The 26,603-nt window shown below is 39.1% G+C and overlaps 1 protein-coding gene and 1 pseudogene across 5 annotated transcripts in view; both read left to right on the forward strand.

The window, feature by feature from the left end:
- The window catches only part of CPNE4 (copine 4), a 635,297-nt gene that overhangs the window by 186,684 nt on the left and 422,010 nt on the right, over nt 1–26,603 (forward strand). The window lies entirely within an intron of this gene.
- Nucleotides 1,755–6,802, forward strand: LOC145538198 (activity-dependent neuroprotector homeobox protein-like; annotated as a pseudogene).

A 26,603-nucleotide genomic window follows, 5' to 3' on the forward strand; every position in this document is an offset into this window, starting at 1 on the left:
GTGGTGTCATCTGCATATCTGAGGTTATTGATATTTCTCCCAGTAATCTTGATTCCAGCTTGTGCTTCCTCCAGCCCAGCGTTTCTCATGGTGTACTCTGCATATAAGTGAAATAAGCAGGGTGACAATATACAGCCTTGACATACTGCTTTTCCTATTTGGAACCTGTCTGTTGTTCCATGTCCAGTTCTAACTGTTGCTTCCTGACCTGCATACAGGTTTCTCAAGAGGCAAGTAAGGTGGTCTGGTATGCCCATCTCTTTCAGAATTTTCCACAGTTTATTGTGAGCCCCACAGTCAAAGGCTTTGGCATAGTCAATAAAGCAGAAATAGATGTATTTCTGGAACTCTCTTGCTTTTTCAATGATTCAGCAGATGTTGGCAATTTGATCTCTGGTTCCTCTGCCTTTTCTAAAACCAGCTTGAACAACTGGAATTCACGGTTCACATATTGCTGAAGCCTGGCTTGGAGAATTTTAAGCATTACTTTACTAGCGTGTGAAATGAGTGCAATTGTGCGGTAGTTCGAGCATTCTTTGGCATTGCCTTTCTTTGGGATTGGAATGAAAACTGATCTTTTCCAGTCCTGTGGCCACTGCTGAGTTTTCCAGATTCACTGGCATATTGAGTGCAGCACTTTTACAGCATCTTTTTTCAAGATTTGAAATAGCTCAACTGGAATTCCATCACCTCCACTAGCTTTGTTCGTAGTGATGCTTCCTAAGGCCCACTTGACTTCACATTCCAAGATGTCTGGCTCTAGGTGAGTGATCACACCATCATGGTTATCTGGGTCATGAAGATCTTTTTTGTACAGTTCTTCTGTTTATTCTTGCCATGTCTTCTGAAAATCTTCTTCTTCTGTTAGGTTCCTACAATTTCTGTCCTTTATCAAGCCCATCTTTGCATGAAATGTTCCCTTGGTATCTCTGATTTTCTTGAAGAGATCTCTAGTCTTTCCCATTCTATTGTTTTCCTCTATTTCTTTGCATTGATCGCTGAAGAAGGCCTTCTTATCTCTCCTTGCTATTCTTTGGAACTCTGCCTTCAAATAGGTATATCTTTCTTTTTCTCCTTTGCTTTTCACTTCTCTTCTTTTCACAGCTATTTGTAAGCCTTCCACAGACAGCCATTTTGCTTTTTTGCATTTCTTTTTCTTGGGGATGGTCTTGATTCCTATCTCCTGTACAATGTCACGAACCTCCATCCATAGTCAAGGCTATGGTTTTTCCAGTAGTCATGTATGTATATGAGAGTTGGACTATAAAGAAAGCTTAGCACTGAAGAATTGATGCTTTTGAACTGTGGTGTTGAAGAAGACCCTTGAGAGTCCCTTGGACTGCACGGAGATCCAACCAGTCTATCCTAAAGGAAATTAGTCCTGAACGTTCATCAGAAGGACTGATGTTGAAACTGAAACTGCAATACTTTGGCCATTTGATGGGAAGAGCTGACTCATTTGAAAAGACCCTGATGCTGGGAAAGATTGAATGTGAGAGGAGAAGGGGACGACAGAAGATGACATCACCAACTCAATGGACATGAGTTTGAGGAAACTCCAGGAGTTGGTGATAGACAGGGAAGCCTGGTGTGCTGTAGTCCATGGGGTCACAAAGAGCTGGACATGACTGAGCTATTGAACTGAACTGAACTGATAGGAAGCCTAGTGGTTATACCCTGTACTACCATTTTGAGGCTCTGGACTCCATTCCTGTCTTGGTCTTTGGACCACGTTGTCAGTTCACACTGAAACTATGTTCCAACTTGCTGTCAACAATCATGGCAGTTTAAGAAATGCCCAGAAAACTGTGAAAAAAAAATACGTAGTGACATTGGGATGGAATACTGTGAAGAACACATAGAAGAGTTTAAACAATTTGAACCTAAAGACTTTTATTTTAAAAACACTACATGGGTTGATGTAAGGTTGTGGGCCTTTGCTTACAAAAAACCAGGACTTTTGGACAAAACCTTTTTCTGCAGCACTTGCCCATTTTCTTTAAAGTTTTTCTCTGCCTACAAAAGTCATTTCTGGAATGTCCATAATGAAGACTTTGAAAATAGAATTCTCCTTAATTGCCCCTACTGTACGTTCAATGCAGACAAAAAGACACATTCAAATATTCGATGCTCCAAATGTCAGCGCACCAGGTTAGCCTCAGCACATTCAAAGAAAAAAGCAAAAGTGATGGCCTTAAACCTAAGCAGGTTGTCAATGTATAACAAGCTGTACCAAGATCCTCTTTAAGAAATAGTTAGGAAGCACACTTACAGGGAACATTTTCAGCAGGTGGTAGCACTTTACATAGCAAGGGCAGGAGAAAAATCATTCAGTGGTGCAGTTCCTTTAGACGCAAATGCTAGAGCAGAAAGTAGTATTCACTACAAGTGATGCCTTTTTATGTCAAAGTCCTACGGAGCTTTGGTTCAACATGTCGTTGAAGACCATGAACACACAGGCTATCAGATCACTGCCATTGTTGGTCACACAAGTGTGGTGGCTCCCAAATCCAATCCCTTGATGCTAATTGCTCCCAAACCTCAAGAGAAAAGGGCATGGGACTCCAATCAAGAATTGGTTCCCTCACTTCTGGAAAAGTCAGGTCTTTGCCATCACAGCAGGTGGTGAATTGACTCAATACCAGAGCCTAACTTAAATTCAACAGGTGTCAACATGATGTCCAATGTTCACCTGCAGCAGAACAAATATGGAGTCAAATCTGTAGGCCAGGGCTATGTGTTGGTCAGTCAATGAGACTGGGGCTAGGTGGCAAGGCACCTGTTTCCATCCCTCAATAGTCTCAGTCTATGAAGCAGTTACTTCCAAGTGGAAATTAAAGATCTTACTGTCTTGGGTCAGAGCAGAGGACCCAGACACCAGCAATATACTCACGGGAGTTTCCAAATGCCCTATCTCCCTCTTCAGGCCAGTTAAAGTCTCCTTTCCTCTCCCAGTCACAGGCATTCAGAGTATTAGGTCAGTCCAGCTCCAAGCTGACTGCAGCTGCCACTGGCCCTCCACCACCCAATACTTCCTCAACTCAGAAGTGGAAAATATGTACAATCTGTAATGAGCTTTTTCTTGACAATGTATATAGCGTGCACTTCTAAAAAGAACATAAAGCTGAGAAAGTCCCAGCAGTAGCCAACTACATTATGAAAATACACAATTTCACTAGCAAATGCCTCTACTGTGATCACTATTTGCCCACAGACACTCTGTTCAACCATATGTTAATTAATGGTCTGTCATGTCCATATTGCTGGTCAACCTTCAATGATGTGGAAAAGGTGGTGGCACACACGTGGATGGTTCACGTTGATGAAGAGATGGGACCTAGAACAGATTCTAGTCTGAGTTTTGATTTGGCATTGCAGCAGGGTAGTCATACTAACATCTATCTCCTTGTAACCACGTATAACCTGAGGGATGCTCCTGCTGAGTCTGTTGCTTACCATGCCCCAAATAACCCACCCCTCCCTCCAAAGCCACAGCCAAAAGTGCAGGAAAAGACAGATATCTCTGTTCACCTCAAGCTGCAGTGCCCTATAAAAAACATGTTGGGAAAACCCTTGGCCCTCTTTGCTTTTCAATCCTAAAAGGACCCATATCTGATGTACTTCCACATCACTTATGAGAGAGGCATCAAGTTATTCAGACGGTTTATCCAGTGGAGAAAAAGCTCACCTACAACTACATCCACTGCCTTGGTATGTATACCAGCAACATGACGCCTTGACTGTCACTCTGCATCTGGTTCACTGCAGGGGTGTTGGAAAGACCCAGAACGGCTAAGACAAGACAAATGCTTAACCAGTCATCAGGCTTGACACCTGTGATGCACACTCATGAGCAAATGGAATTTTCTTTGGTGAAAAAGTGAAAGTTAGATGAAGATAGTGGTTCACCCGGCTTCTTTAAAGAGAGCCTGAGGAGCCTGTTGTTTTAGCTTTAGACCCTAAGGGTCATGAAGATGATTCCTGTGAAGCCAGGAAAAGCTTCCTAACAAGATATTTCAACAAACAACCCTATCCCACCAGGAGAGAAATTGAGAAGCTGGCGGCCAGCTTATGGTTGTGGAAGAGTGACATTGCTTTCCATTTTAGTAACAAGATGAAGAAGTGTGTCTGAGACTGTGAAAAGTACAAACCTGGTGTGTTACTGGGCTTCAACATGAAAGAATTAAAAAAAAAAGTTAAGCATGAGATGGATTTTGATGCTGAGTGGCTATTTGAAAATCATGATGAGAAGGATCCCAGAGTCAATGCTAGTAAAACAGCAGAACAAAAACTCAATCTTGGGAAGAAAGATGACAGTTCCTCAGACAGTTTTGAAAATTTGGAAGAAGAACCCAATGGAAGTGATTGTCCTTTTAACCCTGTTTTTTTTTTTTTTTTTTTTTTTAATAAATTTATTTATTTTAGTTGGGGGCTAATTACTTACAATATTGTAATAGTTTTTGCCATACATTGACAAGAATCAGCCATGGGTTTACATGTGTTCCCCTTCCCGAACCCCCCACCCACCTCCCTCCCCCTCTCATCCTTCTGGATCATCCCATTGCCCCGGCCCTGAGCCCTTGTCACATGCATCGAACATGGAATGGTGCTCTGTTTCACATATGACAATACACATGTCTCAATGCCATTCTCCCAGAACGTCCCACCCTCACCTTCTCCCTCAGAGTCCATAAAATTGTTCCATGCATCTGTGTCTCTTATTCTGTCTCGCATATAGGGTTATCGTTACCATCTTTCAGATTCCATATATATGCATTAGTATACTGTATTGTTGTTTTTCTTTCTGGCTTACTTCACTCTGTATAATGGGCTCCAGTTTCATCCATCTCAGTAGAACCGGTTCAAATGTATTTTTTTTAATGGCTGAGTAATATTCCATTGTGTATATGTACCACAGCTTCCTTATCCATTCATCTGCTGATGGACATCTAGGTTGCTTCCATGTCCTGGCTATTGTAAACAGTGCTGCGATGAACATTGGGGTACACGCGTCTCTTTCAATTCTGGTTTCCTCGGTGTATATGCCCAGCAGTGGGATTGCTGGGTCATATGGCAGTTCTATTCCCAGTTTTTTAAGGAATTTCCACACTCTTCTCCATAGTGGCTGTACTAGTTTGCATTCCCACCAACAGTGTAAGAGGGTTCCCTTTTCTCCACACCCTCTCCAGCATTTATTGCTTGTAGACTTTTGGATAGCAGCCATTCTGACTGGTGTGAAATGATACCTCATTGTGGTTTTGATTTGCATTTCTCTAATAATGAGTGATGTTGAGCATCTTTTCATGTGTTTGTTAGCCATCTGTATGTCTTCTTTGGAGAAATGTCTGTTTAGTTCTTTGGCCCATTTTTTGATTGGGTCATTTATTTTTCGGGAATTCAGCTGCAGAAGTTGCTTGTATATTTTTGAGATTAATTGTTTGTCTGTTGCTTCATTTGCTATTATTTTCTCCCATTCTGAAGGCTGTCTTTTCACCTTGTTTATAGTTTCCTTTGTTGTGCAAAAGCTTTTAATTTTAATTAGGTCCCATTTGTTTATTTTTGCTTTTATTTCCAATATTCTGGGAGGTGGGTCATGGAGGATCCTGCTGTGATTTATGTCGGAGAGTGTTTTGCCTATGTTTTCCTCTAGGAGTTTTATTGTTTCTGGTCTTACGTTTAGATCTTTAATCCATTTTGAGTTTATTTTTGTGTACGGTGTTAGGAAGTGTTCTAGTTTCATTCTTTTACAAGTGGTTGACCAGTTTTCCCAGCACCACTTGTTAAAGAGATTGTCTTTTCTCCATTGTATATTCTTGCCTCCTTTGTCGAAGATAAGGTGTCCATATGTGCGTGGGTTTATCTCTGGGCTTTCTATTTTGTTCCATTGATCTATGTTTCTATCTTTGTGCCAGTACCATACTGTCTTGATGACCGTGGCTTTGTAGTAGAGCCTGAAGTCAGGCAGGTTGATTCCTCCAGTTCCATTCTTCTTCCTCAAGATTGCTTTGGCTATTCGAGGTTTCTTATATTTCCATACAAATTGTGAGATGATTTGTTCTAGTTCTGTGAAAAATACCATTGGTAGCTTGATAGGGATTGCATTGAATCTGTAGATTGCTTTGGGTAGAATACTCATTTTCACTATATTAATTCTTCCAATCCATGAACACGTTAACCCTGTTTTTAAAGTTGAGTCTAAAATCCCTAATGATAACCCAGATGGACACGTACTGAAGGTAATTTCTGAAGATGCTTTAGGATCTGAGAAGCTAGACCAAAAGGAGGAGGATGGTTCAAAATATGAAACTATTCATTTTACTGAGGAACCAACCAAACTAATGCATGATTCCTCTGATAGTGAGGTTGGCCAATATGATGTTGTTGAGTGGAAAGGTGGTGCTTCTCCATCTGAGAGTGGCCCTGGTTCCCAACAAGTGTCAGACTTTGAAGACAACACATGTGAGATGAAAACAGGAACCTGGTCCAATGAGTCTTCCCAAAGTGAAGACGCAAAGAGCCAGCTGCCAAAAAAAAAAAAAAGGCTACCACACAGGGTAACAGAGAGCAGCTGAAATGGAAGAATAGTTCCTGTGGAAAAGTTGAAGGGTTTTGGTCCAAGGACCAGTCACAGTGGAAGAATGCAACTGAAAATGATGAGCGCTTATCCACCCCACAGATTGAGTGGCAGAATAGCACAATTGACAGTGAAGATGGGGAGCAGTTTGACAACATGACTGATGGAATAGCTGAGCTGATGCATGGCAGCTTGACAGGAGTTAAACTGAGCAGCCAACAGGCTTAAGGGCCAGGTTCTCTGGCATTGGTGACAAACTCTGCAGCCTGGAACTCTGTTCACCTTTCAGTTATGACTTCAAAGCTATCTTCTAACTGGTACTGCCTTTTGAGTGCTGGGTCATCAGGCTGTGGGGACACATGGCCACTCCAATCCCAGTAGTTATTTCTAAGTCTGTGACACATGATTGGTTGATCTTGCTTTAGAACGTTCTGTGACGGACACAGTAACTAAATGTGAAAAACCAGTAAGCTGGTGGCTCATGAATGCACATGAGAAAAAGCATAGGTTTGTTTTATCTGCCTTCTCCACATTTGTTTCCCTCTGTAAAACAATGTCTGGTTGAGTGTCCTTGAGAAACGTTCTCCAGATTAAAATGGTAGTGTAGGGCTAACACACAAGCTACCAGTCCAATGTGTACAGTAGACTTTGGGGAAATCAGTTTTTTTCATGTATTCATTCTGAATAATTGAAATGTATATTTGTACAGTATTTTAGACCTATTCAAGTGATGCTTATGATATTGTTATGGTATATCCATCATAGATTCATTTCTTTTTTTAGTGTTGCCCTTGCTGTGTAATAAGTGTTGTATCTGGTTGACGTAGCATAAGCCTGAAACTACGCTAATGTGGACTTAGGGACAGACTTAGTTTTTGCACATAACCTTGTACAATCTCGTGACAGAGACCAGCCAAATAAGACATATATCTGGAGTCTCTTGTATTATAGAATTTTTCTTGTTTTGAATACCCTTGACATTACAGCTGACAAAAACAAAAACTCGTATTTCAGATGTGTTCTGAAATCTTTTAAGCTAAATGTCACATGAAAGTATTGACTTTGCAGCTACTAATTTTGACACCTTTTAGATCTGTGTGGAAATGTGTTGTGTTGAGCAGCAGACCAATGAGTGCCACTTTTTGGATATTTAGTTTTATCTTTTGTTAAACACCACCCTGGTGTATTCATTTATACCATCTAATATATGACACACTGTTGTAGTATGTACAATTTTGTGATCTTCATTTCCCTTTGTATTCATTTTAAGCATCTAAATAAATTGCTGTATTGTGCTTAAAAAAAAATTGTCCTGTATTCATATATTAGCTCTCTTGAAACTTTCAGCCACTTATTAAATTTGTAAAATAAAGCTGTTAATTCCTATATTTGTATCAGTTAGGAATTATTTGGGTTGCAAGGGAAATAAAAGTATTAGTTATTTATACAAAACACAAGTTTATTTTGCTCACATATTATCCAGAGTCTGCTAAAGCAAATTCATGGGGTCATTTGGAATCAAGGCATTTTATCCTTTTGCTTTTATCCTTTTGCTTTGCCATATTCTACCTGGAGTTTCTACTTCGGTCCAAGATGTTGCTTGACTTCTACCAACTGGTCTGCATCTCAGCCAAAAGGAAGGAGATGGGGGAAAGAAATGCATGGCCACCTATTTTAAAGGATGTTTTCTAGAAATTATAACATTGCTTCTGCCAGAAGTTAGAGAAGTATCACACCTAGCTGTGTGAGGAGGTTGGGAAAGGCATTCATTATTTTAGGTGTGGTCATAGGTTACAACAAAAACCAGGAGCTGATTCCTCTGAAGACAAAAACAGTGGATATAGGGGGACAATCAAAAGCCTTTTCCACCACTCCTCACCTTAATATTGTAGAGATTAAGTGATACAAATGCATTTCATAAACTTAAATCCTGTATCCTTGACAGATTTGGTTTTTAAGATACTAGTAGCACTATTCTCATGGGTGGGAATTCAGAAAACTAAATAGAAGTTAAAAGAATTGCCTTCTTAAAAGGACAATTGCTAGATAAAATTTGATTCTGAAGAGTGATTGTTGAGATTTGTTTTTGAAGCATTCAGTTCAGTCGCTCAGTCGTGTCCAACTCTTTGTGATCCCATGAACCGCAGCACGCAAGGCCTCCCTGTCCATCACCAACTCCCGAAGTTTACCCAAACTCATGTCCATTAAGTTGGTGATGCCATCTAACCATCTCATCCTCTGTCATCCCATTCTCCTCCTGCCTTCAATCTTTCCCAACATCAGGGTCTTTTCAAATGAGTCAGCTCTTTGCATCAGGTGGCCAAAATATTGGAGTTTCAGCTTCAACATGAGTCCTTCCGATGAACACCCAAGACTGATTTCTTTTAGGATGGACTGGTTGGATCTCCTTGCAGTCCAAGGGACTCTAAAGAGTCTTCTCCAACACCACAGTTCAAAAGCATCAATTCTTCGGCGCTCAGCTTTCTTTATAGTCCAACTCTCACATCCATACATGACTACTGGAAACACCATAGCCTTGACTAGACGGACCTTTGTTGACAAAGTAATGTCTCTGCTTTTTAATATGGATGGTGTATCACTTTCATTTTACAAATGAAGAAATGAAGTCCAGAGACGGGATGTTATTTTTCCAAGGTTACAGAGCTAATTAGTGGTAGAGCCAGAATTAAAATTCAAGATCTCTTGAAGAATATTAAATATCTTATCCAATGTACACCCCTACCTTCCCAAAATGACAATCAGTTGTAAAATGAAGGTTGATTAAACTGTCAAGGGAAGTTGCTAGAATTTTCTGAGACTGGCTAAGGGGACATCTTCAGGCCACCTCAGCTGCAGGCTTTCCTTGGGACTGGAGTGAAAATTCAGAGTGGCTCACTTAACATTGCCTATCCGTCCTTTTGTTTCTTAGTGGCAGAGTTGATTTTGGCCCCGCATGACTACACTGTGGGGGTCCATTCTTTTTAGCTTCTTGAAATTTGTTTGATGTTTTGCTTGTCCTTTGGTTTCCACATTCTGAATTCAAGGATTCTCAATTTATCAGCTCCCAGTGATTTTTGTCCTTACAGCTTTTCTTACCCACTCCACCAGCAGCCATTCCCCAAGTACAGTGGGGCTGTCAGTTCTTCCTGAGTGTCACAGCCCTTTTTTCCATCTCTTTCCTAGCATCAGGAAAACCTATTTCTATCTCAGAGTGTGACTTTTAGCTTCTTGTATGAAGACTCTTCCCTCTCTCCCAGTAGCACCAGCTGCCTCTCTCAATTCTCACCTAAATTTCTGAATGCTGCTAACTAGGTGCTGAGGTATCTGTGCTTCATGTTTTATGCTTGCTGTTTTGTTTTAATGTTTAGTGGTATCTTATTCTCATTTTGCCCTTTTCTTTGTATTCTTTTCTTTGCTCTCTCTCATTGAAGATGACTTTGATTCTTTATCCCAGAAATTTGTTTTCTGCTGTGTCAGGAGCTGGGTGCCACACGTCCCCTAATCTCCTTTGGCAAGCTTAATTAATTCATATAATTTTGTTTTGCTAAGTGGGAAATGGTCACTTTACAAAACAACAATTACCTTATGCATCTACCCTGTCTCCACGTTATCCAATCTTATTATATGTCACTTGTTTCTCCTTTGAACGTAGATTTTTTAAATTAATTAATATTTTTATTGAAGGATAATTGCTTTACAGAATTTTGTTGTTTTCTGTCAAAACACAACATGAACCAGGCATAAGTATACATATATCTCCTCCCTTTTGAGCCTTCCTCACATCTCCCTCCACATCCCACCCCTCTAGGTTGATACAGAGCCCCTGTTTGAGTTTCCTGAGCCATACAGCAAATTCCCGTTGGCTATCTATTTTGCATATGGTAATGTAAGTTTCCATGTTACTCTTTCCATACATTTCACCCTCTCCTCCCCTCTCCCCATGTTCATAAGTCTATTCTCTATGTCTGTTTCTACAATGCTGCCCTGTGAATAAATTCTTCAGTATCATTTTCCTAGATTCCATATATATGCTTTAGAATATTATATTTTTCTTTCTTTTCCTGAACCTATTATACAGAGTGAAGTAAGTCAGAAAAAGAAAGAAAAATATAATATTCTAAAGCATATATGTGGAATCTAGGACTGACTCAAATTTATTCCTTTTTATGATTGAGTAATATTCCATTGTGTATATGTACCACAGCTTCTTTATCCATTCATCTGTCAGTGGGCATCTAGGTTGCTTCCATGTTCTAGCTATTGTAAATAGTGCTGCAATGAACAATGGGATACATGTGTCTTTTTCAATTTTGGCTTCCTCACGGTATATGCCTAGAAGTGGGATTGCTGGGTTATATGGTGGTTTTATTCCTAGTTTTTTAAGGAATCTCCATCCAGTCTGCCATACTAGCTGTATCAATTTACATTTCCACCAACAATGCAAGAGTGTTCCCTTTTCTCCACACCCTATCCAGCATTTATTGTTTGTAGACTTTTTGATGATGGCCACTCTGACCAGTGTGGGATGATATCTCACTGTAGTTTTGATTTGCATTTCTCTAATAATGAGGGATGTTGAGCATCTTTTCATATGTGTGTTAGTCATCTGTATGTCTTCTTTGAAGAAATGTCTTTTTAGTCTTTTTCTCACTTTTTGATTGGGTTGTTTGTTTTTCTGGTATTGAGTTGCATGAGCGGCTTGTATATTTTGGAAATTAATCCTTTGTCCATTGTTTCATTTGCTATTATTTTCTCCCTTTCTGGGGTTTGTCTTTTCACCTTGCTTGTAGTTTCCTTTGCTGTGCAAAAGCGTTTAAGTTTAATCAAGTCGCACTTGTTTACTTTTGTTTTTATTTCCATTAATCTAGGAGGTGGGTCATACAGGGTCTTGCTTTGATTTATCTCATCGAGTGTTCTGCCTATGTTTTCCTCTAAAAGTTTTATAGTTTCGGGTCTTACATTTAGGTCTTTAATCCATTTTGAGTTTATCTTTGTATATGGTGTTAGGAAGTGTTCTAATTTCATTCTTTTAATGTAGCTGTCCAGTTTTCCCAGCACCATTTATTGAAGAAGCTATCTTTGCCTCATTGTATATTCTTGCCTACTTTGTCAAAAATAAGGTACCCATAGGTGCATAGGTTTATTTCTGGGCTTTCTATCTTGTTCCATTGATCTATATTTCTGTTTTTGTGCCAGCACCATACTATCTTCATGACTGTAGCTTTGTAGTATAATCTGAAGTCAGGAAGGTTGATACCTCCAGCTCCATTCTTCTTTCTCAAGACTGCTTTGGCTATTCAGGGTCTTTTGTGTTTCCATATAAATTGTGAAAATTTTTGTTCTAGTTCTGTGAAAAATGCCATTGGTAATTTGATAGGGATTGCATTGAATCTGTAGATTGCATTTGGTAGTATAGTCATTTTTACAATATTGATTCTTCCTACCCAGGAACATGGAATATCTCTCCATCTGTTTATGTTGTCTTTGATTTCTTTCATTAGTGTCATAATTTTCTGTGTACACTTCTTTTGTCTCCTTAGATAAGGAGACAAAATAAAGGAGACATTTGTCTCCTTTATTCCTAGATATTTAATTTTTTTGATTTCTTTGATTAGTGATTTGATTTCTTTGATTAGTGATTTGATTAATTTCTTTGATTTCTTTCAGTAGTGTCATAATTTTCTGTGTACATTTCTTTTGTCTCCTTAGGTAAGGAGACAAAACAAAGGAGACATTTGTCTCCTTTATTCCTAGATATTTAATTCTTTTTTTTTTTGAATGGTGATGGAATTGATTCCTTAATTTCTCATTCTGATTTTTCATTGTTAATATATAGAAATGCAAGTGATTTCTGTGTATTGATTTTGTATCCTGAAACTTTGCTAAATTCACTAATTAGCTCTAGTAATTTTCTGCTACTATCTTCAGGGTTTCCTATGTACAGTATCATGTCATTTGCAAACAGTGAGAGCTTTACTTCTTCTGTTCTGATCTAGATTCCTTTTATTTCTTTTTATTCTCTGATTACTGTAGCTAGGACTTCCAAAACTTTGTTGAATAATAGTGGTGAAAGTGGACACCCTTGTCTTATTCCTGATCTTAGGGGGAAGGCTTTCATTTTTTCACCATTGAGAATAATGTTTGCTGTAATCTTATTGTATATGGCCTTTACTATGTTGAGGTCGGTTTCTTGTATGCTCATTTTTTGACGAGCTTTCATCATAAATAGGTGCTGAATTTTTTCAAAAGCTTTTTCTGCATCTATTGAGAGGATCATATGGATTTTATCTTTCAATATGTTAATATGGTGTAGCACATTGATTGATTTGCATATATTGAAGAATCCTTGCATTCCTGGAATAAACCCAACTTGATCATGGTGTATGAGCTTTTTGCTGTGTTGCTGAATTCTGGTTGGTAAAATTTTGTTGAGGATTTTTGCATCTATGTTCATCAGTGATATTGGCCTGTAGTTTTCTCTTTTTGTGTTGTCTTTCTCTGGTTTTGGTATCAAGGTGATGGTGGCCTCGTAGAATGAGTTTGGAAGTGTTCCTCCCTCTGAAATGTTTTGAAAGAGTATTTGGAGGTAGGCATTAGCTGTTGTCTAAATATTTGATAGAATTCTCCTGTGAAGCCATCTGGTCCTGGACTTTTCTTTTTGGGAGACTTTTGATCACAGCTTCAATTTCAGTACTTGTAATTGTGTTGTTCATAATTTCTATTTCTTCCAGGTTCAGTCTTGGAAAATTGAACTTTTCTAAGAATCTGTCCATTTCTTCCAGGTCATCCATTTTATTGCCATATAGTTGTTCATAATAGTCTCTTACAATCCTTTGTATTTCTTCATTGTCTCTTGTAACCTCTCATTTTTCATTTCTAATTTTGTTGATTTGATTCTTCTTTTTTCTTGATGAGTCTCGCTAGAGGTTTGTCAAATTTGTTTATCTTCTCAAAGAACCAGGTTTTAGTTTTATTTTTATTAAAAGCTTTTAGCTTTTAGTTTTATTAAAAGGAAAACTCCACAGAACTGCAAAATCCCAATGTAGAGGCAGAAGCTTATAAGAACAATAAAAAGTGTGACTGAATATATACATATAAATATACACCCATAAGCAAAATCAAAACAGTCCAACAAAAATAAAGTACTATAGATTGACCCGGTGAACAAAGGAAACCAAAAAATATATCTATCAGAACAAAACTAACTAAAGCACAAACTAGGAAACAAAACTAAAGCAACGTGGCAATTGGGGATTAAAGCACTGAAAATAAACTAACAAATATGTTGAGAGGAAAGCAGAGAAAGTAAAGAAAGAAAGAAAGAATAGATATGCAAAGTTAAATAGAGGTAGATAAAGAAAATTTATATATATTAAAGATTAACTGCAAGGGGAAAAGAACAGTAGGAAAAGCAAACAAAGAATAAATGTAGAAAAAATAATAATAGGTTTAAAATATTAAAAATTTAAATTTAAAAAAGGAAAACTCCACAGAACTGCAAAAGCCCAACGTAGAAGTGGGAATTTACAACAGCAATAAGAAATGTGACTGAGAAAAAAAGAAAAGCTTAATTAGATTTCATAGTGCCAAAAAAATCAACAACTACAACAGAGGGGGGAAAAAAAGAAAAGAAGTTAAAAAATCCAAAAGAGTCTACAGAACAAGTCAAAACATAAGAATAATAAATGTTTCTCTTGAGTCACTGCTGTCAGAGTCCTTACCCTCGCTGGGAGTCAGAGTCCATCTCACCCTCTAGGGTGCCTTCCAACACTGCACTGGTCTCTGGACCTGCTGTGGGGGCAACTCAGACTCTAATCTATTTCTACTCCTGTAAGTTCTTGCCTCCAACATCCACAGCTATCAGAACTAGTGCGTTTTCTTTTGTGGGAGCTCTCAATGTCCCTTTATATATTCCATAGACACAAAGTCTGTCTAGTTTATTGTGTGGGTTTAGTCTGCAGCTTGTACATCTGGTGGGAGGATTTTTGGTCTTCTTCCTTAGCCACACTGCCCCTGGATTTCAATTGTCATTTTATTTCCACCTCTGCAGGTGGGTCGTCCACTGGGGATTGCTCCTGAGGCTGCCCTGGAGGACTTGAGTCTGCCCCTGTGAGGGCCAGGTGTGGAGGTGGTGCATTTTCTTGGGTTTCAGGGGTTCTGGCAGCACCAGTTACTCAGCAGAGTTTGTGGCTAAGACAGCAGGAAATATAGTGCTCTAGAAGGGTATGGCAGCCAATATTGGCCACTACACTCAAGTATTCTTGCCTGGAGAACCCCATCCCTGACAGAGAAGCCTGGCAGGCCAGAGTCTACAGGGTCACAAAGAGTCCCGACATGACCGAAGTGACCCTGCACACATAGACGCAAGAATTTTTTTGTCTGTGGCAGCTCTGCCCCAGTGAGAGTTGAGCATGAAGGTGGCACAGCTGCTCGGCTTGTGGGCACCCTGATGGTGCCAAGTGTGCAGAGACATGGACTGCCTCAGCTGCAGGAGTTATGGCCCTATCAGAGTCTTTTTTTTTTCTGAGCCTCTTGTAGGTGGTGATCAGAAGGCCTCTCTGGCCAGTCTTTCTCCATAGCTCCAGCCATTCACACACTTTGAGGGGACCTTGAAGGATGTGGAAGTTTTACCATATAAAGTAGGAGGTAAAGGGCATCAAAAAGGGAAGAGTATCCATTAAAATACACATGGCTTAAAAGGGCTTGGCATGACTAAAAAAGACAAATGATTTTCTGGCAGGTGGGGAGACAGGTGATTTGAATCCTGATAGTGGAAGACATTATATAAGTCTTTGAGAATTCATTGGTATTTGTAAGAGTCAAGGTTTTATGATAGTTTGAGGACTGATGAAAGGCCAACTATTGGTCATGTGAAAGGTAGATTAAATAGGAAGTATCAGGAGTAGGCAAACCAGCAAGTGCTCTTTGTTAGCTTATCCAGGCAATAGATGATGGGAGTCTAAACTAAGACAAGGACTGTAAGTACAGAGAGGATGTGATGGATTTCGGAAATTTGAGTAGAGGAATCAAGAGGGCTTGTAATCTATATTGATGTAGATAGTAAGAAAGTCAAAAATGACTGAGAATTTTGGCTAATGAGATGCGGTTAGTTCAGTTCAGTTCAGTCGCTCAGTCATGTCCGACTCTTTGTGACCCCATGAATTGCAGCACGCCAGGCCTCTCTGTCCATCACCAACTCCCGGAGTCTACCCAAACCCATGTCCACCGAGTCAGCGATGCCATCCAACCATCTCATCCTCTGTCGTCCCCTTCTCCTCCTGCCCCCAATACTACCCAGCATTGGGATCTTTTCCAATGAGTCAACTCTTCACATGAGGTGGCCAAAGTATTGGAATTTCAGCTTCAACATCAGTCCTTCCAGTGAACACCCAGGATTGATCTCCTTTAGGATGGATTGATTGGATCTCCTTGCAGTCCAAAGGACTCTCAAGAGTCTTCTCCAACACCACAGTTCAAAAGCATCAATTCTGCGGCGCTCAGCTTTCTTCACCGTCCAACTCTCACATCCATACGTGACCACTGGAAAAACCATAGCCTTGACTAGACGTACTTTTGTTGGCAAAGTAATGTCTCTGCTTTTAAATATGCCATCTAGGTTGGCCATAACCTTCCTTCCAAGGAGTAAGCGTCTTTTAATTTCACGGCTGCAATCACCATCAGCAGTGATTTTGGAGCCCCCCAAAATAAAGTCTGACACTGTTTCCACTGTTTCCCCATCTATTTCCCATGAAGTGATGGGACCAGGTGCCATGATCTTAGTTATCTGAACGTTGAGCTTTAAGCCAACTTTTTCACTCTCCTCTTTCACTTTCATCAAGAGGCTCTTTAGTTCTTCTTCACTTTCTGCCATAAGGGTGGTGTCATCTGTAGTCTCAAAAGCCAAAAGAGGGATTAAAAGAGATTTGAGGTCTTGAAGATATCTAGAAAAACAACTTGAAATAGATTTCTAGCACACAAAACCATCCCTGGACAGCAAATGTAGGTTTCTAATGCACTGAAGTATTTGTGTTATTTGAAGGCCTATATTTGAGTGATGTTTTTCAGAAAGAAGTTGTAGAATAGAAGAAAAAAATGGTAAAGGACAGAGACCCAGGGAAACGTCATTGTGCCATTGTTTTTCAGTCCTTAGTCATGTCTGACTCTTTGTACCCCATGGACTACAGCACGACAGGCTCTTCTGTCCTTTAATATTTCCTAGAGTTTGCTCGAATTTGTGTCCATTGAGTCAGTGGTGCTATCTAATCATCTCATCCTTTAGCCCCCTTCTCCTTTTCCCTTCAATCTTTCCCATCATCAGAATCTTTTCCAATGAGTTGGAATAAGACCTGAATAAGTAATGCTGAATCCTGAGCAGAGTGATGATGACTAAACATTTGAATCAAATGAAATTGAGTGAAACCTTTTAGAATCTTTCCAGTAAGTGATGTTTTGCAGTTATTATCTGACTCCAAATGAAATGTTTTCTGCAGATATGGAAATATATGTCCGGTTTCAGAAAGACTTAAGTAGAAATAAATGTATAAAGTGATCACTGTGATTAGTCTAGTTGTCGTCCATCAGCATACAAAATTATTGCACTATTATAGACTGTGTTTTCTCTGCCATACATTACATCCTCAAGAATTACTCATTGTATAACTGGAATTTTGTACTTCTTAATCTCCCTTACCTTTTTATACATATACCCCTCCCCACCTTGCCTCTGGTAACCACCAGTTTTCCTTTGTATCTTCTTATGAGTGTTTATGTTTTGTTATGTTTGTTCATTTCTTTTGCTTTTTAGAGATCACATTTATTAATAAGTGATATCATATGACATTTGTCTTGCTCTGACTTATTTCTCTTAGCGTAATACCTTGAAGTTCATCTATGTTGTCACAAATGGCAAGGTTTCACTATTTTATGGTTGAATAAAGTTCTGTTTTATACACACAGAGACACAGGTGCTTGCATGCGTGCTAAGTTGCTTCAGTTGTGTCGGACTCTTTGTGACCCTATGGACTGGAGCCTGCCAGGATCCTCTGTCCATGGGATTCTCCAGGCGAGAATACTGTAGTGAATCTACTGCTGGGAATCTTCCCAACCTAGGTACCAACGTCTCCTTCATTGGTAAGCAGGTTCTTTACCACTAGTGCATCTCGGAAGCATATATATATTTATAACATAAACATATATTTTTATATGTATTTATAACAGAACATATATATATATATGGGCTCCTCTGGTGGCTCCGTGGGAAAAAAAAAATCCACCTGCCAATGCAGTAGATGTAGGTTCAATCCTTGGGGAAGGAAGATCCCCTGGAGAAGTAATGGCAACCCACTCCAGTATTCTTGCCTGGGAAATCCCATGGACAGAGGAATCTGGCAGGCTACAGTCCATAGGATCGCAAAAAAGACATGACAGTGACTAAACAACAACTATACACACACACACACACATAATATTATGTATCCATTAATCTCTTGATAATTAGGTATTTCCATATCTCAACTACTGTGAATAATGCTGCAAAGAATGTAAGGGTACATAAATCTTTCCAAATTAGTGTTTTTGTTTAGTTTGGAAAAATACCTAGAAGTAGAATTTCTGGATCCTATAGTAATTCTATCTTTAATTTTGGCTAGAACCTTCATACTATTTTCCATAGTAGCTACACCAATTTGCATTTCCAACAGTAGTGCATGAGAGTTATCTTTTCTCTACGTTTTCATCAGCACTTGTTATTTGGTGTGTTTTTGACAATAGACATTCTGACAGGTCTGAGGTAATGTCTCACTGTGCCTTTGATTTGCATTTCCCTGATGATTAGTGATTTTAAGCATCTTTTCATGTGTCTGTTACCCATCTGTATGTCTTCTTTGAAAAACTGTCTATTCAGATTCTCTCTCTATGTTGTAATTGGTTTTTTATATTGATTTGTATGAGTTCTTTGTATATTTTGTCTAGTAACCCCTTGTCAAATGTAATTTACAAATATCTTCTCTCATTCAATAGGCTGCCTTTTCATTTTGTTGAAAGTTTCCTTTGCTGTGCAAAAGCTTTCAAGTTTGGTGTAGTACTACAAGTTTGTTTTTGCTTTTGTTTCTTCTGCCCAAGGAAATATCCAAAATAAATTTGCGATAGATGCAATAGCTGTGACATGGAAGCAACCTAGATGTCCACTGGCAGATGAATGAATAAGGAAGTTGTGGTTCATATATGCAATGGATATTATCCACCTATAAAAAGGAATGCATTTGAGTCAGTTCTAATGAGGTACATAAACCTAGAGCCTATTACACAGACTGAAGTAAGTCAGAAAGATATTGTATATTAACACATGTATATGGATTCTAAAAAGATGGTACTGATGACCTATGTGTAGGGCAGCAAAGGAGACACAGATATAAAGAACAGACTTTTGGACTCAGTGAGAGAAGGAGAGGGTGGGATGATTTGAGAGGATAGCATTGAAACATATACATTACCATATGTAAACAGATAGCCAGTGAGAGTTTGATTTATGATGCAGGGTGCCTAAAACTGGTGCTCTGTGACAACCTGGAGGGATAGGGTGGGGAGGGAGGTGGGGAGTGGAGTTCAGGAGGGAAGGTACACTTGTATGGCTGTGGCTGATTCATATTGATGGAAGGCAAAATCCATCACAATATTATAAAGTAATTATCCTCCAATTAAATAAATCATTTTTAAAAATAAAATAAATTTGCTAAGATTGATGTCAAAGAGCATATTGTCTTATGTTTTCTTCTAGTTTTTTTTTTTTATGGTTTCAGGTCTTAGATTTAAGTCTTTAGTATATTTGGAGTTTATTTTTGTATATGGTATGAAAAAGTAGTCCAGTTTGATTCTTTTGTGTGTGGCTGTCCAGTTTTCCCAACACTGTTTATTCAAGAGTTATATCCCAACACTTTTCCACATTGTATGCTCTTGCATTCTTGTCATAGATTAATTGACCATATAAACGTGTTTATTTCTTGTCTCTATTTTGTTCCATCGATTTATGTGTCTGTTTTTGTGTTAGGACCAAGCTGGCTTGATTACTGTAGCTTTTTTGATATTGTGTATATTTTGATACTGTAGTATATTTTGAAATCAGGGTGCATGATACTTCCCTCTTTGTTATTCTCCATTACGTTTGTTTTGACTATTTGCTGTCATTTGTGTTTTTATACAAATTTTGATTTATTTGTTCTATTTCTGTGAAAAATGCCACTGGTAATTTCATAAGGATTTCACTGAATCCATAGATTTCCTTGGGGAATACTCTCATTTTAACATTAATTCTTGTAATCCATGAACATGGTATGTCTTTCCATTTGGTTGTATTATCTTCAATTGCTTTCATCAATGTCTCATAATTTTGTTACGATATGACTTTTACCTCCTTAATTAGATTTATTCCCAAGTGCTTTATTCTTTTAGATACAAATGTAAATGGTTTTTTTTTAAATTTCTTTTCTGATAGTTTTTTGTTAGTGTATAGAAACACAACAGATTTTTGTATGTTAAGTTTATATTCTATAATTTACTGAGTTCATTTATTAGTTCTAATAATTGTTTGGTATTGTCTTTAGGATGTCATCTGCAAACAATAACAGTTTTGCATCTTCCTTTATAATTAGAATGTCTTTTTTTTTCTTGTCTGATTGCTGTGGTTAGGACTTCTAATACTATACTAAATAAAAGTGGTAAGAGTGAGCATCCATGTCTTATTTCTGATTGTAAAAGAAATGCTTTCAGCTATTCACAGTTGTTGGCTCTAGGTTTGTCATACATAGCCTTTACTATGTTGAGTTATGTTTCTTCTGTACCCACCTTCTGAAGAGGTTTTGTCATAAATGGATGTTGAATTTTGTCAAAAGCTTTTTTTGCATCACTGAAATGATCATATAATTTTGATTCTTCAGTTTATTATGTGGCCTATCACACTGACTGATTTTTTAATATTGAACCATTCTTGCATTCCTGGGATAAATCCCACTTTATCATGGTGTATTATCCTTTTAATGTATTGTTGGATTCGGTTTGCTAATATTTGTTGAGGATTTTTGTATCTATGGTCATGAGTAATATTGACTATAATTTTCATTTCTTATGGTGCCTTTGGCATTGTGGTATCAAGGTGATGCTAGTCTTATAGAATGAGTTCAGAAACACCCTTTTTCTTAAAATTTTTGGAATAGTTTGAGAAGGACAGGTGTTAATTCTTGCTTAATTGTTTGGTAAGATTTACCTGTGAAGTTTCTGGGCCTGGAATTTTGTTTGGTAGAGTTGTTTTTTCTTAAATTACTTACTCAGTTTCATACTGGTAATCAGTCTGTTGGAGAAGGCAATGGCAACCCACCCAGTACTCTTGCCTGGACAATCCCATGGACGGAGGAGCCTGGTAGGCTGCAGTTCATGGGGTCGCGAAGAGTTGGACACGATTGAGCGGCTTCACTTTCACTTTTCACTTCCATGCATTGGAGAAGGAAATGGCAACCCACTCCAATGTTCTTGCCTGGAGAATCCCAGGGATGGTGGAGCCTGGTGGGCTGCCGTCTATGGGGTCACACAGAGTCAGGCACGACTGAAGCCACTTAGCAGCAGCAGCAGCAGCAGCAGCAGCAATCAGTCTGTTCATATTTTCTATTTCTTTCTGAGTCAGTCTTGGGATATTGTATATTTCTAGGAATTTATCCTAGAAATTGCACTCTTCTCACACACTAGCAAATATTCAAAATTCTCCAAGCTAGGCTTCAAGAGTACATGAACCAAGAACTTCCAGATGTTCAAGCTGAATTTAGAAAAGGCAGGGAAACCAGAGATCAAATTGCCAACATTTTTTGGATCATAGAAAAAGCAAGAGAATTCCAGAAAAACCTATACGTCTGCTTCATTGACTGCACAAAAGCCTTTGACTGTGTGGATCACAACAAACTGTCGAAAATTCTGAAAGAGATGGGAATACCAGACCACCTTACCTGCCTACTGAGAAACGTGTGTGCAGGTCAAAGACTGGTTCCAAATCAGGAAAGGAGTATGTCAAGGCTCTATATTGTCACCTTGCTTATTTAACGTATATGGAGAGTACATCATGCGAAATGCTGGGCTGGGTGAAGCACAAGCTAGAATCAAGATTGCCGAGAGAAATATCAATAACCTCAGATATGCAGATGACACCACTCTTGTGGCAGAAAGTGAACAGGAACTAAAGAGCCTCTTGATGAAGGAGAAAGAGGGAAGTGACAAAGCTGGCTTAAAACTCAACATTCAGAAGACAAAGATCATGATATCCAGCCCCATCACTTAATGGCAAATAGATGGGGAAATAATGGAAACAGTGACAGACGTTATTTTCTTGGACTCCAAAATCACTGTGGATGTTGACTGCAGCCATGAAGTTAAAAGACACTTGTTCCTTTGGATAAAAGTTATGAAAACAAAACTAGAAAGCATATTGAAAAGTAGAGACATTACTTTGCTGACAAAGGTCTGTCTAGTCAAAGTTATGGTTTTTCCAGTAGTCATGTATGTATATGAGAGTTGGACTATAAAGAAAGCTGAGCACTGAAGAATTGATGCTTTTGAACTGTGGTGTTGGAGAAGACTCTTGTGAGCCCCTTAGACTGCAAGGAGATCAAACCAGTCCATCCTAAAGGAAATCAGTCCTGAATATTCATTGGAAGGACTGATGTTTAAGCTGAAGCTCCAATACTTTGGCCACTTGATGTGAAGAACTGACCATTGAAAAAGACCTTGATGCTAGGAAAGATTGAAGACAGGAGGAGAAGGAGAAAATAGAGGATGAGATGGTTGGATGGCATCGTTAACTCAATGGACATGAATTTGGACAAGCTTCGGAAGTTGGTGATCAACAGGGAAGCCTGGCATGCTGCAGTTCGTGGGGTCAAAAAGAGTTGGACATGACTGAGCAACTGAACTGAATGGGAAAGACTAGAGATCTCTTCAAGAAAATTAGAGATACCAAGGAAACATTTCATGCAAAGATGGGCTCGATAAAGGACAGAAATGGTATGGACCTATTAGAAGCAGAAGATATTAAAAAGAGGTGGCAAGAATACACAGAAGAACTGTACAAAAAAGATGTTCATGACCCAGATAATCACGATGGTGTGATCACTCACCTAGAGCCAGACATCCTGGAATGTGAAGTCAAGTGGGCCTTAGAAAGCATCACTACGAACAAAGCTAGTGGAGGTGATGGAATTCCAGTTGAGCTATTTCAAATCCTGAAAGATGATGCTGTGAAAGTGCTGCCCTCAATATGCGAGTAAATCTGGAAAACTCAGCAGTGGCCACAGGACTGGAAAAGGTCAGTTTTCATTCCAATCCCAAAGAAAGGCAATGCCAAAGAATGCTCAAACTACCACACAATTGCACTCATCTCACACGCTAGTAAAGTAATGCTCAAAATTCTCCAACCCAGGCTTCAACAATACGTGAACTGTGAACTTCCAGATGTTCAAGCTGGATTTAGAAAAGGCAGAGGAACCAGAGATCAAATTGCCAACATCTGCTGAATCATTGAAAAAGCAAGAGAGTTCCAGAAATACATCTATTTCTGCTTTATTGACTATGCCAAAGCCTTTGACTGTGGGGCTCACAATAAACTGTGGAAAATTCTGAAAGAGATGGGCATACCAGACCATCTGACCTGCCTCTTGAGAAACTTGTATGCAGGTTAGGAAGCAACAGTTAGAACTGGACATGTAACAACAGACAAGTTCCAAATAGGAAAAGGAGTACGTCAAGTCTGTATATTGTCACCCTGCTTATTTAACTTATATGCAGAGTACATCATGAGAAACGCTGGGCTGGAAGAAACACAAGCTGGAATCAAGATTTCCGGGAGAAATATCAATAACCTCAGATATGCAGATGACACCACCCTTATGACAGAAAGTGAAGAACTAAAGAGCCTTTTGATGAAAGTGAAAGAGGAGAGTGAAAAAGTTGGCTTAAAGCTCAACATTCGGAAAACTAAGATCATGGCATCTGGTCCCATCACTTCATGGCAAATAGATGGGGAAACAGTGGAAACAGTGTCAGACTTTATTTTTGGGGGGCTCCAAAATCACTGCAGATGGTGATTGCAGCTATGAAATTAAAAGACGCTTACTCCTTGGAAGGAAAGTTATGACCAACCTAGATAGCATATTTAAAAGCAGAGACATTACTTTGCCAACAAAGGTCCGTCTAGTTAAGGCTATGGATTTTCCAGTAGTCATGTATGGATATGAGAGTCGGACGGTGAAGAAAGCTGAGTGCCGAAGAATTGATGCTTTTGAACTGTGGTGTTGGAGAAGACTCTTTAGAGTCCCTTGGACTGCAAACAGATCCAACTGGTCCATCCTAAAGGAGATCAGTCCTGGGTGTTCATTGGAAGGACTGATGTTGAAGCTGAAATTCCAATCGTTTGTCCACCTCATGCGAAGAGTTGACTCATTGGAAAAGACCCTAATGCTGGGAAGGATTGGGGGCAGGAGGAGAAGGGGACAACAGAGGATGAGATGGCTGGATGGCATCACCGACTCGATGGACCTGGGTTTGTGTAGACTCCAGGAGTTGGTGATCGACAGGGAGGCCTGGCGTGCTGCGATTCATGGGGTTGCAAGGAGTCGGACACAACTGAGTGACTTAACTGAACTGAACTGAACTGAGCAAGTGAACTGAACTGAGGAATTTCTCCATTTTCTCTGATTATCTGTTTCATCAATGTATAATTGTTCATAGTAATCTCTTAACAAATGAACAAAATGAAGCAGGACAAATGTTGACTGAATTCTGCCAAGAGAATGCACTAGTCATAGCAAATACTCTTTTTCAACAACACAAGAGACAACTTTATACATGGACATCACCAAATGGTCAATACCAAAATCAAATTGATGACATTCTTTGTAGCCAAATATGGAGAAGCTGTATACAGTCAGCAAAATCAAGACCAGACCTCGAGCTGACTGTGGCTTAGATCATCAGCTTATCATAGCGAAATTCAAACATAGAGTAAAGAAAACCGGGGAAACAATAGGCCAGCCAGGTATGACTTAAATCCTTATGAATTCACAGTAGAGATAACGAATAGGTTCAAGGGACTAGATCTAGTTAACCTTTTGCCTGAACAACTATAGACAGAGGTCTGTAATATTGTACAGGAGGTGGTGAATAAATTCATCCCAAAGGAAAAGAATAGCAGGAAGGCAAAGTGTTTTTCTGACGAGGCTTTACAAATAGCAGAAGAATGAAGAGAAGCAAAAAGCAAGGGAGAGAGGGATAAGTACATCAAATTAAATGCAGAGTTCCAAAAAATAGCTGGATAAGACAAGAAGACTGTTCATCTTCAATGAACAGTGCTTAATAATAGAAGAAAACAATAAAAGAGGAAAGACTAGAGATCTCTTCAGGAAAATTGGAAACATCAAGGGAGCATTCTACCCAAAGATGGACACAATATAGGATAAAAATGGTAGAGACCTAGTAGATGCTGAAGAGATCAAGAAGAGATGGAAGGAATACACAGAAGAAGTATAAAAAAAAAGATCTTAATGAACCGGATTGCTATGATTGTGTGGTTAGTCACCCAGAGCCAGACATTCTAGAGTATGAAGTCAAGTGGGCCTTAAGCAGCATTGCTGTTAATAAAGCTAGTGGATGTGATGAAATTTCTGCAGAACGATTCAAATCCCTAAAAGAGGATGCCATCAAGGTTTTGCATTCATTATGTAAGCAAATCTGGAAGACCCTACAGTGGACACAGGACTGGAAAAGTTCAGTCCTCATCCCAGTTCCCAAGAGGGGTAGTACCAAAGAATGTGCTAACAATCAGCCAGTTGCACTCATCTCCCATGTTAGTAAGGTCATGCTTAAAATCTTGTGGGATAGACTTCAGCATTATATGCATGAAGAACTTTCAGATGCCTGAGCTGGGTTGAGAAAGGAAGAGAAATTAGAGATCAAATTGCCAGCATTCACTGGATTATAGAGAAAGCAAAGGGATTTCAGAAAAACATCTTTCTCTGTTTCATGGATTATGCTAATGACTTTGTGTGGATCTTGACAAACTGTGGAAAGCTATTAAAGAGATGGAAATACCAGACCATCTTATCTGTCTCCTGAGAAACCTGTATGTAGGTCAAGAAGCAACAGTTAGAACCCAATATTGAACAACTGATTGGTTCAAGATGGAGAAAAGGTGGAAGTAGTGACAGATTTCCTCTTTCCAGGCTCCAGAATCACTGCAGATGGTAACTGCAGCCTTACAATCAGAAGACGGTTGTTTCTTGGCAGGAAAACAATGGCAAACCTAGACAGTGTGTTGAAAAGCAGAGACATTACTCTGCTGACAGAGGTCCGTATAGTCTAGGCTATGGTGTTCCTAGTGGTCATGTACGGATGTGAGAGCTGGACCATAAAGAAGGCAGAGTGCCAAAGAATTGATGTCTTTGAACTGTGGTGCTGGAGAAGACTCTTGAAAGTCCCTTGTACAGCAAGGAACTCAAATAAGTCAATCTTGAGGGAGCTCAACCCTGAATATTCACTGGTTGGACTGATGCTAAAGCTGAAGCTCCAGTATTTTGGTCATCTGATGTGTACAGATGATTCATTGGATAAGTCCCTGATGCTGGGAAAGATTGATGGCAGAAGGAGAAGAGGGTGTCAGAGAATGAGATGGCTGGATGGCATCACTGATACAATGAACATGAACTTGGGCAAACTCTGGGAAACGGTGAGGGACAGGAAGGCCTGATGTGCTGCAGTCCATGGGGTTGCAAAGAGTCGGACACAACAGGATGACTGAACAGCAACAACAACAACAATCTTTATGATCCTTTGTGTTTCTGTGGTGCCAGATGTAACTCCTCTTTCATTTCTGATTCTATTTATTTGAGGCCTTTTTCCTGATGAGTCGGGTTAAAGGTTTGTCAATGTTTTTTTTAATATTTTCAAAAAGGAAGTTTAGTTTCATTGATTTTTTTTATTGTTTTTTTGGTCTGTTTCATTT

Source organism: Giraffa tippelskirchi, chromosome 2 (genome assembly GCF_054371585.1).
Source record: "Giraffa tippelskirchi isolate mGirTip1 chromosome 2, T2T-mGirTip1v1.2.pri, whole genome shotgun sequence".
Lineage (NCBI taxonomy): Eukaryota > Metazoa > Chordata > Mammalia > Artiodactyla > Giraffidae > Giraffa > Giraffa tippelskirchi.